The following is a 15301-nucleotide window of genomic DNA, read 5'->3' on the forward strand; positions in this document are numbered from 1 at the left end:
AGGGCAGAAAATACAGGGGAATACCACTACCTGCAAAAATCCCCTCTAAAACGATCACCATGCTGACTTGGAAATATACCATTGATCCTTCACAGTCACTGGGTCAAAATCCTGGAATTCCTTTCCAAAGGACATTGTAGGGAAACCTACAGCGCATAGACTGCAGAGGTTCTAGAAGGCAGCTCATCACTACTTCTCATGAGTAACTAGCGATAGGCAATAAATGCTGGCCCAGCCAGAGAAAACAAGTTCCTTGAACGAATAAGAAAAAAGCTCATTGAAGAACAATCTTAGCAGGACTTATACATTTAGTGGTAAGGTCTTGGGGTCTGTTGCTGAACAAAGAGACCTGAACAAAGAGTGCAGGTTCATAGCTCCTTGAAAGTGGAGTCGCAGGTAGATAGGATAGTGAAGAAGGCTTTTGGTATGCTTTCCTTTATCAGTCAGAGTATTGAGTACAGGAGCTGGGAGGTCGTGTTGCGGCTGTACAGAACATTTGTTAGGCCACTGTTGGAATATTGTGTGCAATTCTGGTCTCCTTCCTATTGGAAAGATATTGTGAAACTTGAAAGGGTTCAGAAGAGGTTTACAAGGATGTTGCCAGGGTTGGAGGATTTGAGCTATAGGGAGAGGCTGTACAGACTGGGGCTGTTTTCCCTGGAGCGTCGGAGGCTGAGGGGTGACCTTATAGAGGTTTACAAAATTATGTGAGGCATGGATAGGATAAATAGACAAAGTCTTTTCCCTGGGGTGTGGGAGTCCAGAACTAGAGGGCATAGGTTTAGAGTGAACGGGGAAAGATATAAAAGAGACCTAATAGGCAACTTTTTCTTACAGAGGGTGGTACATGTATGAAATGAGCTGCCAGAGGAAGTAGTGCCAGAGGAAGATCTCTGTTGCACTTGTTTGACAACTTGGTTAGTTGCTGCTGGTTGCTATTAATCAACCCTACCACACAACATCATCAGAGGGTTCAACTCTCAATCTCTTCATGCATGATTGGTCTGTCATAAATTGTTCAGAGGTGGCTTCTGTTCCTTTATCATGTAATATCATGAGCTGCAATACATTTCTGTGACCTGGGCTGGTTGCATATTTTAGAAACCTTTGCTGGTATCCAAAGATTTGTATTTCTAACTCTCACTCTCTGCCCAGTGAGCAATTTTGGAGATTCTTACTTGGGACACCAAATAACCTAAAAATACCACCATTGTGTCAGTGACACTTGTACTCATTTTGCTGCTAATTCACCCAAAAAAAATGGGTGATTTAGAGAAGTAATCTGTCACAAGGAAGTAATCTCCCCATACAATATGAACAGCTCTGTTGCTACTTTGCTGAAGAATTGGATGAAATATCATATGGATATAGAGTCTCCCACTGTTTATATATTGCATTCGTGAGTCATTGAATATCCCGATTCATCCCTGGATTGTTATGCCAATCATTTTGAACTTTCAATACACATGCGTTCCTGTGGTAGCATGGGCATGATTTGAAACTGCGCCCAATGAAAACAATTCACATTGTCCAAAGTATAACATGTCAGCCTTGAGAGCACATTTAATTTCATAGTTTAGGTGATCATGGTGCAGATCAAGATGAATATCTTTGTATGTTGGATAAGCTGTTCTATAAATCATATGCAATCATCTTGGCTACCTGGCTTAATTACTACTTCAAAGTTATAACTTTACCAATTCTTGACTAATTCAATTGCACCATATGTGACTTGTTCTGCCATGGTGGGTGTGGTTTGAATGTCATGATTTGAGACTGCACTTAGATCTGTACATACTGGTAACCATGTATCTGTTAGACTAAATATTTCGGGAAGCCAGTGAGAGTTTGCGCATTGACACTCATTGACAATACATACAATTGTTGATCTGCTGTCTCCACTGAGAGATGGTTTCTCATAGCCTGTACCATGGAACATTACTTGCTCAGGTGCATGTCATTGAGGCCATATAGTGGTTACATGGTAACACTAACTCCGGTGTTGATTTTAGCTTTTATCTTGTATCACACTGCCTTCTCAGGACACATGATATTAAAGAGCTCCTGATTGCTTTCTACTCCCAACACAGAGTGTGAGATTAACATCATGTAAAGCCTGCTCATTTTCTAAAATTTGCCTTTCATTTGGTTGACTCTGAACCTCATCAATGTGGTTGCCTTGGTGCACCTTGGTAACAGTTTCCTTGTTGCTGATGATTTGTTATTACTCTATACTGTCATGTCAGTCGCTTGTTGGTTTAATGTAAGGGCCTGACTTGGCTTTTGGAAACAGATTTCCTGCACATAGCCATGTCCCTTGATGCTACAGATATCAAAAAATAGAGCATGGACTTTGGAAAAGTGCAACAAACTACTGCTGCTGGAGCTTTTGTTGGATTTCTGTGCTTTACTGACCATTGCAATAGTATTGGGAGCACCTAAAGCATGTAATTGTTGCTGGCCTGCCACGACATCTTCATAGATCTGTCTATCCTCAAGTAATATGTCAAGACTGTGGCCCTTCTTATTGCACAAATGTTTCTTCCAACTGACTTTAATTCATGTGAATGTGATAATCAACTCATTAATATTCTCTGGCCGTTCCTCTTCAGTAAAGTCACACTCATGCCCTTTGCTTTGGCATCCTCCAACAAACTGGTGAATAGTCTCTTGAGGATTCTTGTCTATTTGAAATGATGTGGAGTCTGTTCATCCTTAAGTGAATTCTTATCTTGATCTGCTCTTCAAGATCTTTCCAAATCATATCCAGACTTTTCTGATCCACCCAGAAAAACTGTGCACGTTAGTAATGTGAGGCTCCTCCTTGTCAAGTCATAAAATCCCTACGGAGTGGAAGCAGGCCATTCAGCTCATTGAGTCTGCATGACCCTCTGAATAGCATCCCATCCAAAACCAATCTCTTACCCTATCCCTGCAACTCTCCATTTCCCCTCGCTAATCCACCTAACCTACACATCCCTGGACGCTATCAGCAATTTAGCACAGCCAATCCACCAAACATGAATATCTTTGGACCGTGAGAGGAAACCCAAGCACCTGGTGGGACCCATCTGAAATGGGCAGAATGTGTAAACTCCACATAGACAGTTGCCTGAGGGTCAATTCAAACCCGGATCCCTGGCAATGTAAGGCCACTGTACCTCCCTGAGTTCTGACAAGATTTTTAAGAGTTCTTTTCATGGCCTCACCTAGACCTTGATCTGCAAAATAGAACTGCATGAAGTTTTGGAACAGTAAAATCAGTGAAGGTGTTGCTGGATGCCAAATCCATACCAGTTTTGTTGCTATCCATGAGTTGGCCTTTACAAAAACACCAGCTTTTGCTGTGTGTCTCTGATATTTTTGTCTCTCCAAATTATACTGCTCTTTCCTTAAGAACAAAGACGTTTGTAATTGTCATTATGTATTAACTTCCATCAACCGAGCTTCCTAGGATTCAAGTTTTCTGTAATGCACTGGCCTTTGTCATAGCTCAAGGGCATTCTTTAGCATTTTAATTTGTTTTTATTACCAAGGAAATCTTAGAAATGTATTTTATCTTGAAAGAATTTGCATCCTAATGAAAATTAGAAATATGTTCCATTGTTCTCGTGCTTAATGCTCCATCTACAGATGTGTACAATTGTCTGTACTCTGAAAAACTGATGCTGTTTAAGGATAACAAACTTCTCCCTATTCCAAACTGTCTGCTTCCAAAGTCATGCTGGACATCAATTTGTTTTCTAAATATGTACCTCTATGATGTCTTTAAGAGATAGTAACTGCTGTTGCTATGGTGTGAGTTTGCCTCCACCAGGGTGTTTTACCTGATGTGGCAATGCTTTTGTTATATAACACAATGTCAGAAACTGGGCATGATATTGTGGTATTGGGCAACCCAACAGACATTCATTACATTGCTCCAGCATACACATTTCTGAGCTAGTAGTTTGCTATTAGTTTACAATAGTTGGGCATGTTACTAGTCAAGTTTCCTGGAGATGGTGGTATACTGGAGGAGTCACTGGCTTGGTAGTCAAGAAGCTCAGGTTAATGCTCAAGGGTCATGGGTTCAAATCTCACCACAGCAACTTGATACAATTTACAAGGGCAGCACAGTTGGTCAGTGGCTCGCACTGCAGCCTCACAGCGCTAGGGACCTGAGTTTGATTCCGGCCTCGGACGACTGTCTGTGTGGAGTTTGCATAGTCTCCCTGCGTCTGTGTGGGTTTCCTCTTGGTGCTCTGGTTTCCTCCCACAAAACAAAGATGGGTTGGCCATGCTAAATTGTCTGTTGTGTTAGTCAGAGGGAAATGTATCTGGGTGGGTTACTCTTTAGAGGGTCAGTGTGGACTTGGTGGGCCCAAGGGCCTGTTTCTGCACTGTAGGGAATCTAATCTAATCATTCTTTAAATGATCCAAGGAAAAATTGACTCTGAAAAAACAATGAGATTTGGAGTCAACCATCCAGGTGAACTGAACACAATCACAATCACGCGCATTTAATGAATAAGAAACTAAACTAACATCAGTGTTAATCACTGACATATCTTGGTGTAACATAACAAAGTTTTCAAAGAGAATGACAGCAAGGCTCAGATACACTCTCATTTAATCACTCAATTATAACTAGTTTATTAATATGAATTAAACATTAAAATGCATTGAAATTGTTGCTGAGTTTTAATTATTCAATAATCTCTAACCTTGTAACATTGGTACAGATTTCCACACTGCAACAGGCCCGAGGCTGGCAAACTGTCCAAAGGAAGATTCCAAGAAAAATATTGGTATCCCAACAAGACCCAGCATGATTGAGTAGGGAATAAGAAATACACCTGGAAAATAGAATAAAAAGGTGAAACAGGGTCCATGGATGTGAATTCCCAACATACTCTGCAGTTTCAAGTGGATGGTAACAACAACTTTATACTAACAGAGAAACAGGCCTAATCTTTAGAATCTCTCCTCATAACCAAACCCCTAAAATCCAGGTTATCATTCTTGTAAAACCATGTTGTACTCCCTCCAAGGCCAATATATCCTCCCTTAGATGTAGTGCCCAGATCTTCCCACAGTACTTCAATTGTGGTCGAACCAGGGTTTTGTATATCTGCAGCATACTGTCTACATCCTTGTATTCATGTCCTCGAGGTGTAAAAGCCAGATTCCATGAGCTTTCTTCATTATTTACTGTACCTGTTTGTGGTACTTTAAAGGTCCATGCACCTGAACCCCAAGTCTCTTTTGGCATCCATTGTGTTTAACTTGATGCCATCGAGGAAGTATCCAGGTCGATACTATATCGGTCAAAATGGATAACCACACACTTGCTTACATTGAACTTCATCTGCTACATTTTTGCCCAATTACTGAGTCTATCAAGAACCCTCTGCAATTTTATGCTGTTGACTACATTGTCTACAATGCCCCCTAACTTTGTGTCATCAGTATATTTGGATATATGATTTTCTATGTTATACTCCTAGTTGTCAATAAAAAATATGAATAATTGAGACCCGAACACAGATCCTTACGGGGATACCACTGGTCACATCCTGCAAATTTCAGGACCTACTCATTATCCTTATTTTCTGGCACCTGCCACTCAACCAATTTCTGAACTATATAAGTAATTTGCCCTCAATTCCATCAGCCTCTACCTTAGTTCATAAGCTCTTATGTGCAATTTATCACATGCCATCTGAAGTCCATACAAACAACAACCATAGACATTCCCCTGTCCACTATCTTAGTCATGGCTTCAAAAAATTAAATGAGGTTTGTCAGGCATGACCTACTGTCTCTGATTAACTGAAGAAATTTGAAGTACTCAGTTATTTTATCCTTAATTAGAGACACCAACCAGTGCCCCAGCACAGATGTTAGGCTAACTGATCTATAAATCCCTGATTTTCCTCTTTCGCCCCTGTTCTAAAGTGGAATAATGTCTGCAATTCTTCAGTCCAGTGGGACAACTCCTGTATTGAGGAAACATTGAAAGATTAGTAAGAGTAAGGTTCATTAGTAAGAGCAGAGTAGTAATCCCAGGATTGCTATTGGTGCCATTGTCTAGTGAAGCTAGGAACGGAGAGTGTGTGCAGCTAAACACGTGGCTGCAGAGCTGGTATAGGAGGGAGGGCTTCAGGTATGTGGATCTTCTGCGGAAGGTGGGACCTGTACGGGTTGCACCTGATCTTGAGGGGAATCAATATCCTGGGCAGAAGGTTTGCTAGAGATCTTCGGGAGGGTTTAAACTAGTTTGGCAGAGGGATGGGAACTGGAACTATGGATCAAAGGATGTGGATGCTGGTGAACAGGCAGATACAGCATGCAGAGAGACTGTGAGGAAGGATAGGCAGTTGATAGGGCAAAGCTGCAGTCAGTGTGATGGGTCTATTTTAATGCAAGAAGTGTCAAGAATAAGGGTGATGAACTTAGAGCATGGAGCTACAATGGAGCATGGAGTTTCTTGAAGCTACAATGTTGTGGCTATTACGGAGGCTTTGATATCACAGGGGCAGGAATGGTTGCTGAATGTTCTGGGATTTAGATGTTCCAATAGGAACAGAGATGGAGGTAAAATAGATGGGTGGGTGGCATTGCTAATAAGGGACAGTATAATAGTTGTAGAAAGGAAGATTGTCGTGGATGGTTTGTCCACTGAGTCATTATAAGTGGAAGTCAGAAACAGGAAAGGAGCAGTCACTTTATTGGGAGTTTTCTATAGATACCCAATAGCAACAAAGGCATGGAGGAGCCGATTGTGAGGCAGATTTTGACAAGGTGCATACGTAACAGGCTTGTGTCGGGTGACTTCAACTTCCCTAATATTGACTGGAACCTCCTTAGCGCAAATAGTTTGGATGCAGCAGATTTTGTCAGGTGTGTCCAAGAAGGATTCCTGATTAAATATTTAGCTAGGCCAACCAAAGGGGAGGCCATTTGGATTTGGTGCTTGGTAATAAACCAAGCCAGGTGACAGATCTCTTGGTGGGAGAACATTTCTGTTATAGTGATCACAACTCCCTGACCTTTACTATAGTCATGGAGAGCTGCAAATGTGTTGCTGGTCAAAGCACAGCAGGTTAGGCAGCATCTCAGGAATAGAGAATTCGACGTTTCGAGCATAAGCCCTTCATCAGGATTCCTGATGAAGGGCTTATGCTCGAAACGTCGATTCTCTATTCCTGAGATGCTGCCTAACCTGCTGTGCTTTGACCAGCACACATTTGCAGCTGTGATCTCCAGCATCTGCAGACCTCATTTTTTACTTATAGTCATGGAGAGGGATAGGAGCAGATGGTATGAGAAATCATTTAGTTGGGGAAGGGGGAAATTACAATGCTATTAGGCAGGAACCGTGAATCATAAATTGGGAGTAGATATTCTCAGGGAAATGTACAACAGAAATGTTGAGGTTGTTTACGGAGAACTTACAGCAAGTGCGGGTAGGGCCAATCAGGGATAGTGATGGGAACTTGTGCCTGGAGTTGGCATTTGGGGAGGTCATTAATGAATATGTTGTATGAGTATTCACTAGGGAGAGGGACCTTATTGTTTGTGAGGACAGCGTGAAACAGACTGATATGCTCAAACAGGTTGATGTTAAGAAGGAGGATATGCTGCAAATTTTGAAAAGCATGAGGATAGATAAGTCGCCTGAACCAGACGGGATATACCTAAGTTTGCTGCAGGAAGCGAGGGAAGAGATTGCTGTGCCTAAAGTGTTATGACACAGAGGTGAACCTCTCTCTTCATTAAACCAAACACCCAGAGAAGCTCACCTCACCTCATATTTCCAATATTTCATGAAAATAACATCAATTCATTCTTTAACTCTAAAAGGGAACATCAAGCAACAAATATTCACAACACTAAGGCCCCTTTTCTCTTAACTGCTTAATACCTGCCTCCAATGCTATAATATACTGTTCCAATAAAACATTTATTAAAATTACATCAAATCAATTTCAAAACTTTTCAGTGGCTGTCATCTTTGGTGTCTTTCTTCTTCCGGCTGAAGACCTCACTGGATCATCTTCTTTCTTTTTACTGTTAAGATGTTTCGTATGAAAGGTACCTTTGATACAGAGTATTTCAATGTCTTGGGTCTCTCTCTCTCTCGATTGCAGTTGCTCTATCTGATTTTCAAAATGGCTGCCTTTTTCATTTTCCCCCAAAATTGGATCATCAGTTTGATGTTGGTAAAACAATAAATTCAAACTGGATTGGGTTTTAGTATCCTGAGGCATAATTTAAACTGTTTGTTTAAATTGGATTTGTTGCCAAAACAGCAAATAATTCAGGTTTCCATTTCACAGCCAAATGTTATATATTTTCAATTTTCCAGTACACTCAGACTGCTAGTTAAATCATATGACAGGTGCTTGTAAGCTCTCAGTGCAGAACAGCATTCACTCTTTCTTAAAGGTACAGGACATTACAACAGAAGTAATGATCTTCACATGCTCACTGGCTACTGGAGTAGTACCAGATGATTGGAGGGTGGCAAATGTCATTCCCTTGTTCAAAAAAGGGGAAATGGATAACCCTGGGAATTACAGAGCAGTCAGTCTTACATCACTTGGTATTTGGATGATAGTAAAATGTAGGGTATGTAGGTTAGTTTGATCTTAGAATAGGATAAAAGGTAAGCGCAACATAGAGGGCTGAAGAGCCCGTACTGTTCTATGTTCTATCTGTGTATGACTGTGAGCGTGAGGAGTTAGAAGGGGAATAAAGTTATATGTTGATATTTGCCAGTTGTTCATCTGGGGTTGGAATACATTATCTCCTTATCTATTAATTTATTTATCAATCATAGATAGCAGTAGACAATCTTAAAGAATCACTGATTGATGATAAATTCAACCTTTACATTATAATATCAGTGTTTGGCACTTGTGCCTGGGAGATGATGTACAGGCTTTGTGGAGTTAGGGGTGAGTTACTTGCTGCAATATTCCTAAACTCTGACTTGCTCTTGTAACCAGAGTATGAGTCTAGTTCAGTTTCTGGTAAATGGTAACCCCAGGCTGTTGACAATGGGAGATTCAGTAATGGTCATGATAATGAATTTCACAAAATAATGGCTGGCTTCTCTCTTGTTGGAGGGGGTCATTTCTGCCAATTGTGTGACATGAATGTGCTTGCCACTTGTTATCCCAAATCTGCATTTGAACATGGGCTGCTTCAGTATCTAAGCAATTGTGAATGGTGTTGAGGATTTGCAACCATGCACTTTCCTGGGGGCCAGAGAAGTGTTTGATCCTTGACACTCATTGATTCCAGTTTTGCTAGGGCTCCTGGATATCACACTCAGTCAACTGTGGCCTTGATGTCCACCGCTGTCACTATCTGGAGTAGAGTGGTGCTGGAAAAGCACAGCAGTTCAGGCAGCATCCGAGGAGCAGTAAAATCGACGTTTCGGGCAAAAGCCCTTCATCAGGCAGACAGCTGTATTCCTGATGAAGGGCATTTGCCCGAAACGTCGATTTTACTGCTTCGCGGATGCTGCCTGAACTGCTGTGCTTTTCCAGCACCACTCTACTCCAGAATCTGGTTTCCAGTATCTGCAGCCATTGTTTTTGCCCAGGGCTGTCACTATCACCTCCTCTCTGGAATTCAGCTCTTTTGTCCATGTTAGAACCAAGGCTGTAATGAGGTCAGGAGCTGAGTGGTCCTGGCGGAATCCAAACTGGGCATCACCAAGCAGGTTATTGCTGAGCAGGTGCTGCTGGATAGCATTGTTGACGACACCTTCCATCACTTCACTGATCATCGACTGATGGGGTGTAATGGGCCGGGTTGGATTTGTCCAGCTTTTTTATGTATGCAGAGCATATCTGAGCAATTTTTACAATGATGAGTGGATGCTGATGTTGTAACTAAACTCGAAGAGCTTGGCTAGGGGTGCAGCAAGTTCTGGAGCACAGACGTTTAGTACTATTGCCAGAATGATGTCAAGGCCCATAGGTTTTGCAGTATCCAGTGCATTGAACTGTATTTTGTTATCTCATGGAGTGAATCAAATTGGCTGAAGGCTGGCATCTGTAATGTTGGGGACAAGTAGAGAACATTGAGATGGATCATCCACTCAGCACTTCAGCCTTACCTTTTGCACTGATTAGATTAGATTACTTACAGTGTGGAAACAGGCCCTTCAGCCCAACAAGCCCACACCGACCCGACAACCCACCCATACCCCTTACCTGACACTACGGACAATTTAGCATGGCCAATTCACCTGACCCGCACATCTTTGGACTGTGGGAGGAACCGGAGCACCCGGAGGCACGCAGACACGGGGAGAACGTGCAAACACCACACAGTCAGTCGCCCGATTCAGGAATTGAACCCAGGTCCCTGGTGCTGTGAGGCAGCAGTGCTAACCACTGTGCCACCGTGCCGCCCTAATGTGTTGGGTTTTTTCATCATTGAGGATGGGGACATTTGTGGAGCCTCCTCATCCAGTGAGTTGTTTAAATGTCTATCACCATTCATGATTGGATGTGGCAGGACAGCAGAGTCTGGTTCAGACTGATTGGTTGCTTAGCTCTATCACATGCTGCTTATTGTGTTTGGCATGCAGGTAGCCCTGTTTAGTAGCTTCACTAGCTTGACACCTCATGTTTAGGTATGTCTAGTGCTGTTCCTGACTCCCCAACTTCACTGTCCATTGAACTAGGCTGATCCCCGGCTTGATGGTAATGCTTGAGTGGGAGAGATGCTGGGCCATGAGTTTGCAGATTGTGCTGAAGTATGCTTCTGTTGCTGATGATGGCCCACAGTGTCTGTCCCATTTAGCTCAGTGATAGTGCAATACAACAGGATGGATGGTATTCTGAATGTGAAGGTGTAACTTCATCTCCACAAGGACTGTGCAGTATCACTCATACCAATACAGCCAGCAGATTGGTGACGATGAAGTCAAGTAAGTTTTTCCCTCCTATTGGTTCCCTCATCACCTACCACAAACCCAGTGTAGCAGCATTGAATTTCATCAGCTATTCCCTGGACCACTCTCCCAAACTATCTAGATCCTTCTGCAGCCTCCCCACCTCCTCAGTACTACCTGCCTGTCCACCTAACTTCGTATCATCGGCGAACTTTGCCAGAATTCTCCCTGTCCTTTCATCCAGATCATTAATATAAAAAATGAACAGCTGTGGCCCCAACACTGAACCCTGCAGGACCCCGCTTGTCACCAGCTGCCATTCCGAAAAAGAACCTTTTATCCCAACTCTCTGCCTTCTGTCAGACAGCCAATCCCCAACTTATGCCAGTAGCTTACCTTGAACACCAGGGGCCCTCACCTTACTCTGCAGCCTCCTGTGAGGCACCTTATCAAAGGCATTTTGGAAGTGTACATAGATGACATCCACTGGGTTTCCCTGGTCTAACCTACTTGTTACCTCTTCAAAGAATTCTAACAGGTTTGTCAGGCATGACCTTCCCTTACTAAATCCATGCTGACTTGTTCTAATCTGACCCTGCACTTCCAAGAATTTCGAAATTCTGTCCTTAACGATGGATTCTAGAATTTTACCTACAACCAAGGGTAGGCTCATCGGCCTATAATTTTCTATCTTCTGTCTTGATCCTTTCTTGAACAAGGGAGTTTCAATAGCAATTTTCCAATCATCTGGAACTTTCCTGATTCCAGTGATGTTTGAAAGATCACATTCAGCGCCTCCGCTATTTCTACAACTCAATCCTCAGTCGATTGGCGAGGATGAAGTCAAGTATGTTTTTCACTCCTGTTGGTTTCCTCACCACCTACCACAGACCCAGTGTAGCAGTGAAGTTCTTTAGGACATAACCACCTTGATCAGTAGTGCTACTGCTGAGCCAGTCTTGATGGTCAATGTTGAAATCCCCCACCTAAAGGACATGTTGTGCCCTTGCCACCCTCAATGCTTCCTCCAAGTTTGTTCAGCATTGAGGACTACTGATTCATCAGCTGAGGGAGGATGGTATGTGATAATCAGCAGGACCTTTTTGCCCCCTTTTTAACCTGAAGCCATGAGACTTCAAGGGTCTGGCGTCAATTTTGCAGACTCCCAGGGCAACTCCCTCCTGACTGTTCACTAGCTAGATAGGATATCAGCTGGGCAGGAGGTCAGATTGACAGTAGAGGCCAGCGGTCAGTTCTGTCGAGGATGTGGAGTCACAGACAGACAGGACAGGGAAGAAGGCTTTTGGCATACTGTCTTTCATCAGTCAGGGCACTGAGTATAAATGCTGGGAAGTTATGTTGCACTTGTACAGATTGTTGGTGAGGCCACATTTGGAGTGTTATGCTCAGTTTTGGTCTCCTTGCTAGAGGAAGGATGTTGTTAAACTGGGAAGAGTTCAGAAGAAATTTACAGGGATGGTGCCAGGATGCAATGGTCTGAGTTATCGGGAAAGGTTGAACAACCTAAGACTTTTTTCTTTAGAGCTGAAGAGATTGAGGAAGTTTGTTATAGAAATGTATAATATCATGATAGGCATGGATAGGGTGAATGCACTCTGTCTTTTTTCCAGAATTGGGGAATCAAGGACAGGAGGGCATCGGTTTAAGGTTAGAGGGGAAAGAATAAAAGGGACCCTGAGGGGGGACGTTTTGACGCAGAGGGTGGAATGCATCTGGAATGAGCTGCCAGCAGAAGGTTGATTACATTAACAACATCAAAAGGTATTTAGACAAGTACATCGATAGGAAAAGTTTAGAAGGAAATGGCTAAGTGCAGCGAAATGGGGTTAGCATGGATGGACAGTTTGGTAGGCATGGACCAATTTGGACCAAAGGGCTTGTCTCCGTGCTGTAGGACTCTATGACTCTATGTTAATGTTGGGTTGGGTTGGGTCACATTTGACTGATGCAAGGAGTTGCTAGGTAGATGTCAACTCAGATCTGATGGATGTGGGGGTTTGGAGCAGGTCTGGACATGGCAGGGGTGTTAGATTTAATAATCTAACTTTCCTGATTAATTATTTTACTTAAATTCATCAGTACCTTCTGAAATTTCCGATGTAAATAGAGACTTTTGGAGTGTTCGAAGAATTGGAGAATTGTCTAGTGGAAAATCCAGTTTCCTGGGCAATACCTTCAGAGTGTGCTAGAATGGGGATTCCACAGAATATTCCTGGTGACTCATCGTCGACACCAAATAATGACTGGCCTGCGTAAAATCCTTGACTTTATATCATTATAATAAATGTCTGCTGGTTTCTCTGATAGCATGATATCCAGACTCAGTCTCTTATGTTATGGTGGATAATATATAAGCATATATATACATTACTGTAGGCAAACTAAGATCAAAATGAAGATAAGTAATAACTGTAATCCAGGAGATAATGAAGTTCATTGATAACTCACTGTGAGATTGTAAAGTAGGTACAGCAACTTTGTTTTAGCTAGCACCTTATCAATGGGTATTCCTGATAAACCGACCAAAATTTCGTGTTCAATATTGTGATCCATCATGATGTCCGTGTATTTCTGCTGTAAGTAAAGTCTAACAGTGATTCCACTAGCATGCTACAAAGACTGATTGAAACTTTATTCTTTTGTGTTTTCTATCCTTGTTTTAATCTTAACATCTGTCGATATTGCTGACAAGGACTTTATTATCTTAACTCCAAAGGAATCTTCCATAAAACTTGTAATGAATCAATCCAAGCCTATTTAAACTGAAAATGTGGTCTACTCTGACTTGAACTAGACAAATGAAAAAGGGGCTACATGAGTTTTATTAATCTACTGTTTATTGAAAATGCTGGGAACAATCTGGGTCTTAATGACATTCTGTTGTGTTTTTAGAATTATTTCAGTTATAGGAATTTAGCAATATAAAGTATTTAAAGGTATAAAAGTATAATGCTTTTTACTCCTGATGAGAAATGGGCCACAGATTCAAACTACAACCTGTAATGAGACAATCTGATTTGCTCAAAAGTCACTTGAATTAATTTCAACCACCACTTTGCACTTTAGTATTTAACTGTGCCATGTCCAGACTGTAACATTTCTAACCCCTGCACAATTGCTAGGATGTCAGAAAACACACAAGACCAGGCTATAGTCCAGCAGGTTTATTTGAAATCAGAAGCTTCTGGGGTTCTGCTGCTTCATCAGGTGAAGGTTAAACCTGTTGGATCATAACCTGGAGTTGTTGCATTCTGACTTTGCCTACTCCAGTCAAACACCGGCACCTCCACATCAATTGTTACGATGGGAAGCACTGACAAGAGCAATATCCAAGCCAACAGTCCTTAAAGATCATTGAAATGCTCCCTCTGCATTTCTATCCCCTTAATTCAAATTCCAGACAGTACCTCCTCCATTTTTGTAAGCCAGGAAAGGGAATCTCCAGACATTGCCTAGACCCACAGCACAGCCAATCATCGAGAGCAAGTAGTCAGTCTTCGAGGACCGGTTACCTCTCTTCACATTTTCATCATTTCTGTTCACTGCTGGATTGGCAGCACTCTTGGGGCAAAGAAAGGAATTGACTAAATTAGAAAGTAGATTTTCTCAATCTAAACTTAAGCACTTAGTTCACCTCTTCCCCACTGTAAAAACATTTCTTCATTCCCCAGTTAACAGCAATCACTTAGTAGTTTGGAAACAAGACGGGTGACTGCAGTTCACAAAAGCTAAAATCCCCAAAGAATCAGCACTTCTCAGGATTTTACATGAGTGTAATTTCATGTTTTGCTAAAATACTCACTGTATCTATTGGAGAGTGTGTTTCCTGTTCATTCTGTGAGAATTCAGATAAAGCCAACTCCCTCTGGTCCATCTTCAGACAGCCATGAATACTTTCTTCGCTTGCTCAGGAGCTGGATGTAAACCTTAAGGAGCAAATCTTGCCCGAAGATGTTCTATCTTTCCAAAATTCTAGGACTGTGATTAAGAACTGTTCAGCCTTTCACCAAGTAAATGACTGGTGAGAATGACAAGATGTGCCCAAAAGGGCAAGATCTAGTTGCTCAGGTCTGGGTGATGTCCACATTTCCTGACTATTTTTGATGCAATCTCCACACTAAAAATAATAGAATTTCAGGCTTGTTTCAGAATACTCAATGTCAGAATTTATCTATTTTGCATCACATATTTCTCACCAATGCTTTGAAATGAGGAGGTCACACAATATAGAGAGAGGCCATGGCATGAATCAGCGTCTGCAGCTTTCACCGTGGGGTGGCTGTTACTCTGCACTACCTCAATGTTTCCAATTGACCAGGAATCTCTCCTACTATCCCTGCCTGCCATACAATTATCAGAAAGATTCAAAGATTGACTATT

The 15301-nt window shown here is 42.0% G+C and overlaps 1 pseudogene; it reads right to left on the minus strand.

The window, feature by feature from the left end:
- Positions 1-15301, minus strand: part of LOC132819980 (sodium- and chloride-dependent neutral and basic amino acid transporter B(0+)-like) — a 151629-nt pseudogene that overhangs the window by 45998 nt on the left and 90330 nt on the right.

This window comes from Hemiscyllium ocellatum, chromosome 11 (assembly GCF_020745735.1).
Source record: "Hemiscyllium ocellatum isolate sHemOce1 chromosome 11, sHemOce1.pat.X.cur, whole genome shotgun sequence".
NCBI classification, from domain to species: domain Eukaryota; kingdom Metazoa; phylum Chordata; class Chondrichthyes; order Orectolobiformes; family Hemiscylliidae; genus Hemiscyllium; species Hemiscyllium ocellatum.